The sequence below is a fragment of the Lontra canadensis genome, unplaced genomic scaffold (genome assembly GCF_010015895.1).
Source record: "Lontra canadensis isolate GAN:19392208 unplaced genomic scaffold, GSC_riverotter_1.0 scaffold4, whole genome shotgun sequence".
NCBI classification, from domain to species: domain Eukaryota; kingdom Metazoa; phylum Chordata; class Mammalia; order Carnivora; family Mustelidae; genus Lontra; species Lontra canadensis.
Genome location: NW_022630998.1, coordinates 33,848,030 through 33,854,029, shown reverse-complemented (window position 1 = coordinate 33,854,029; position 6,000 = coordinate 33,848,030).

Below are 6,000 nucleotides of genomic sequence, written 5' to 3'. Positions count from 1 at the left end.
TTCATTTCGGCAAGTGTGTGTGCAGGTTGGGACCAGATGTGATGAGTTTGGGATTTCAGGGGGAGTTCTGGGGCAGCTGCCAGGGGCCTCCCATCTCCATCCCAACACAGTGCTCCTATTCCGAAATGAAAAGAACATCACTTTTGGGGCGCCTGGGTGTCTCAATGGGTTAAAGCCTCTGCCTACAGCTCAGATCATGATCCTAGAGTCCTGGGATCAAGCCCCGCATCCATCGGGTAACATCACTTTGAAGGATCACTGAATTTTTACCTTTCTCACAAGTCTCAGTTTGACTGTGTTGATAACAAAGGAAAGGGATCTTGCCCACTCCCTCTCCTCCTCTTTATTTTTCCCTGCCTCCCGACACGGTTCCGAAAACTGAACATAAAGCAGAGACAGCCAACCACACCGAACGGACCCACCTGCGAAAGCACCAGCAGCCCGGGCTGACACAATGGCTCAGGTGCAAGCGAAGGAGCTAGGGCTCCTGTTCTCTGCCCCCCACCCCATTTTCCTCCCTCTAGGCAGGACCAGTGGGAATGGGGAGGAAGAATGTTGATCAGGACATTCAAAAAAGAGCCATTGGGACCAATAAAATTATGGAAAAGTCCAGTCTCTTGGTAGTAAAAGAAACACAAAATAATGTAACATTTCAAAGCCTGTCAAACCAGCAAAAATCTTCAAATTGTATAATAAGTACCAGTGAAAGTAAAGGCAAATTCTCTTTATTGATGGTTACGTGTAAAACCTTAGTGACCAAAGAGGAGAGACTAATGGCACTACCTTCTCACTCCTCTGTTTTGCCATACCAGTCCAAAGACGGGCTGTTTCTCCCCCCGCTGGGGATGGATTAGCTACACCTTGGTGACTAGGTGGGCTTGCATTGTTGGGGGTGGGGGGGCAGGGGGACGCAGTCCACGGGGGGATGGCTTAGCCTGAAAGCCAGCAGATGTCCCGCAGGAGCCCAGCCCTCATGCAGGGACAGATCAGATGCCCCAGACACGCGTGAGAAGCAGGGAATTCTCCCTCACTAACATTTATCTTTCTAACCAGAAAGAGGAGTTGTGGGCATAATTACCACAGCTCCGCCACAGAACTTTTTACTTGAGGCAACCATGTTTAGCTAACTACAGAAAACAAAGCATTTCTCTAAATTGGTCCTGTTGACCAACACAGAGCTCTCTAATTTGTAACATTTTAAAGCAAAAGCATAGCATTTGAGCCTAAACATAGTCATTATCTGTTCTTCTTCAAGGAGAGACCCTCACGAGGCAATATTCCTCATAACCTCTGCATTCTTTTCTCTCCTGATCCCTAAAGAGAAGTTATTACAAATGGAACTTTAAGAAATAGCAGTGTATCTGAAGCGTTTGTTATTTTTCACCTTATAGCCTTAGACACAGAGCGGGAGGGAGGTCCTAGGGACTTTGTACAAAATAGAGTAGTCAGTGTTGCTGGTAGGAACCATCTCCAGAATTCAGCAAGAAGGTAAGTGGGTATAACTGAAGATTAAAGACTGGGTAATGCCAGCTGGTCATAGAACAGGATAGAACACAGGGTCTGTTTTCCAACTAGCGCCTGCATCAGTAGCTGCAGTGAGCTTTGAGAACCCACCTGTCAGCCTCGCCTCCTCACATCAGCCCTGTCCTGCGTGTCCTCTGCATGTTCGCTGGGGCAACAGTCACAGTCTTCTGTGACCTGCGTGTGGGAAAGCGGATTTTCCTATGAAATGTATGAAAAACAAGACTAAATTCCCTTTCCAAGCTGAGTCACTTGAACTCCTTTCAAATGTGTTTTATTTTCTAAGCCTCCAATTAGTTTTTTATCACCCTACTTTCTTACCTCTGTAGCTGTGGTGCCTTCTTGGCTGAACCGTTCACTGCACTGGCCTCCTCCCTGGTTTTCCTGCCCCCCATTCATCCCAGGCCCTGTGTCAGCCCGAAGTTCTCACCTAGCTTTGAATGCCACTGGCTGATGCTCCCTGAGTCCTGAATTATAAGAGTGGGACTTCCTACAGTTGCTCCTCTATCCGTCCTTAAAGATGCAGGACAAAAGGGAAGGGAAGGCAGGCAAGACTGGAGCATGCCAGGAAGTGTGGTAGAGAGCAGAGGCTTTTTAAGAGCAATTTGGGCTCCTAATTCCAACTCTACTGGCTAGAGGACGTCACTCAAGAGAATTTTCAAATTGGTAAAAACATTTACCTAAGGATTAGGCATTATCCTGAGGCCTTTGATAGCCATTTTAAAAGTTTAATGTGCCTGCTGTATACAATGTCCCCAGTAAAGGTTAATTCCTTGCCCTGTCCCTACAATGGACAAAATAGGGCACACTTACAGTATTCAAAAAGGCTGTGTGAATCTGGGTCAGATGATGCCATGTGGGCACGGAAGGGGTGTGAGCTGGCTGATGGGTGCAGATGGGAGCCATTTTTACGCATTTGTGACCCTGAGTCTCCCGGAGGGTATCTTTGGAATCAAACGCCAAACTAACAGTCCTGGAAATTAAGGCTCAGGGACTTCCTAGACGCAAGAAACTTCCATGTTGTCTCTTTTTTCCCCTTTCTCAGTGTTTACTTCTTCCTAATATTTCATCTCTGTATGTCGCATCTCCACCAACTTGTTTATTGACTTTCTTGGCTTCTTCCTTTCCTGGATCCTCTGTTGTTTTTCTACTGTATCATAAAGGATGTGTATGCTGGTTTCTTTGTGTGTTTATACATTAGCTCATTTAGAATGCTTCCCTTGCTTCAGGGTCTCCAGGCACACGAGCAAAACAAACTGTTAGAAGCAAAAGGACAGCTGTGGTTCTTCTTGGAGGGAAGGGCAGACAGAGGGGACGGGAGCACTTCGGGAAGTTCTGGTCACTGCTGAGTAGCTCCCAGCACGGCCACAGGGTCTGATCTCATGTCCCCAGACCGGCATGCCTGGCCTCAGGGAGTTTCCTTGTCTCCACGCCAGTGTCACCGAGTCACAGCCCTGGCACCCATGACACTGAACCATGTAGTGAAGAAGTTATTCGCTCTTCAGGAGCCGAGAGTAACACAGTTACTCAGTTCTTTTCTTCCAGGCCAGAAATAGTTCCCGGCTCAGGTTTAAGAGCGATTTGTATTCCTTGTATGCATTTCTATGATTACCAGTGACACTCATTTTCTCTTTAGCATAGAGACCAAAAAAGCATCACTTTACGTTATTTTAGTAAGGAGCGTACATTTTAGGAAAAAGAGAGGACTCCCAGCAGTGACAGGCCCTACGTGAGCAAGAGTCGTGGCCCGAGTCTCTAGCGGCTTGGGGAATTGCTAGGGTGCCCTCCTGTACTGGGTCCCCAGGGAGCTCAAGCTGCTTTGGGGAGGAAAGGAGTAGGTGGACCTCATGACAGAACACACGCGGGGCCCAGTGAGACAGGCCTTTCTCCTTGTCCTGAAGTCCTGCACGTGGGAGCCTCAGACTTCCACCCGCAGGATGTGTTAAGCCCAAACGCTTTCATTTAAGCCCTGGTCTATGAACCAAGAAAAACCAGCCCACTCTCGTGAAGTCCAAACAAGGAACATTCTTCAAACAAACCAGCTCTTTCTCTAACACATTCAGAGGACCCTCTAATCAAAGGGCTTAATTAGAAAGAACTTACTGCTTTCCTGAGTGTGTAGATACGGAGCAAAAATGACAGCTAAATGACTCCTCATGGCGAACGCCACACAGCCTTTCCAATGACTCTAGAGGCCCCGCCCCCTCACTTCCGGTTTCCGGGCCTGTCCTGGGACTGTCTCCTCGGGTGGAGTTCCCTGGTAGGCGAGCTTCGTGGCGGGGAGTCTGATTTCCCGCACCCTTCTTCCTTGCTAACGTTGGTGGCCCACTCCTCACTCTTATCGCAGTGTGGACTTGAATAATCCCAGTTACAAAATGCTGGCATAAGAAGCAATTCCAGTTCTGATTCACTTAATGTAAATAAAGGCACTCTAAGATGGGTTTTCCGGAAGTGGGGGCGCCCGCGTGCGCGCGTGTGTGTGCGCGTGCGCGCACTAATATTCTCTGCCTCGCACTGCAAGACTCTGGTCTGAAGGCAAAGCGCCTACTTCCTGGTTTGCTTGACTGCTCGAAGTCCCTTGGCGTGTGGAGACCCTTACCTCTTGAGGCCTGTGGAGAAGAGGTGGTGTAGGGACAGAGAAAGAGCATATGTTTGTGTGAAGTGTGTGTGAAATCCTGTCCCCTTGGAGTAAAAAGCCCGGGCAAATGATCTCTACTTCCTTAATGGGATTAAAACGAGGAGTTTCAAAACAGGTGACATTTTATTTCTCTACCATCTTGAGTCTCCAGTGAGGGCTCAGCTGGGCACAGTGGGATTTGAAAAGCAGTCTGGGAGGTGGGCCACTTTAATTGCTCTCTTAAAGAGTTATGAAAGAAACTTAAAGGTGGCTGTTTCTTGGTGGCTGCTTTGTGGGTTGTCTGATTTCCTTTCTGCGTTTTCTGTATTTTCTAAAATTGTTACAGTGGTATGCTTTATCTCTGTTGTCAGACAAATAATAAAGGTTATTGAATGAGATATCTTAAGCTCAATGATTTGTAACTTGGGTGAGTTAGTTTGAGAATTAAAATTGCCCTTCCCGTTTCCTGATGGTCCAAAGTCCTGGAGTCAAGCTCCGGGCAGCATGAGTTATACCTCTTCTGCTTTGTGCCACCTGTTGGGTGGCTCCTGTGGCAACGGGACAAACGTGAAAGTGATGGGGTAGGCCCCTCTGCAGCTGTTCGAACCTACCTGCTCCTGGTCAGTTAGGATGGCGGCCAGAGTGAGCAGGTCTTTTGACCACCTGAAAATGAACCAATCTGCTCAAGTTGAGGCTATGCTTCACGTGGGGGGAAAAATCAATTTTAAAGTTTAAGTGGTGACTAGGAGAATAGTAACTACTTCAATATGTGAGGCTGTTCAAGAAGCCTGGGGAGAAGCCCAGAGGGCAAGGAACAGAGGCCTCCAACCAAGAGCCTTGTGAGTGAGTCATTTGGAAGTGGAGTCTCTGGCCCCGGACAAGCCTTCAGATGACTACAGCCCAAGCCAGCTACTTGACTATCATCCCATGAGAGGCCCTGAGCCAGACCCACCCACTTAAGCCACTCCTAGAGTGCTGACCCCATAGAGTGTGTGGAGTAATAAATGTTTATTGTTTTATGCTGCTAAAATTGGGGGTAATTTATCATACAGCAATAGAGAAAAATTCACTCTTCTTAACATTTTATAAGCACTCTACCCTCTCCTGACCTTCCTCTGATAACTTACTTTATAGTTTGCACTCTTGTGGGCAATGACTGACACATTTTTTTTCAGTTCTGATATTTTTGCTATGTTTATTTATTTAATAGTTTTATTGAGATGTAATTTACATACCATAAAATGGGCCAACGTGTTAAAAAACTGTAAAATTACATAAAAGTTACCATTTTAAACACTTTAAAGTATACAATTCAGAGGCATGTTGTGCCAACAGCACTACTGTCCAGTTTCAGAACGTTCTCGTCGCTCAAATGGAAACTCCCCACTGACACATCTTAAACGATAAAGTAACTTTCTGTTCCTCAGATCTGGGACAATCACGTAGTAACAAAGAAAAACAATTAAGTCAATAAGACTTTTCTTTAAAGCAAATTTGGAGTGAAACAACATTAATATGAATCTATTCACATTCTTACACAGAATAAAGAAACCTAACAAGATACATTCTACTAGGGATAAAATAAAATCTCAAATGATAATTTTACAACAACTAATTTTTACAACTCCCTTTAAATCCACAGAGTGTAGAACACCCAGGTTGTACTTGGCCACCAACAGACGAGAACCGGGGCAGCCCTGGGGGCAGAGCAGGGAGGGCAGACAGGTGTCCTGTAGTGATGGCCTCACTAATTTTTGGTATTAACAGACACTGGGATTAGAAGGATCCAGAGAAACATCTGGGCTCAGTTAGTTCATGGTATCTGCCACAGGTGTGGGGGTGCTAGGTGATGGCATTTTGAT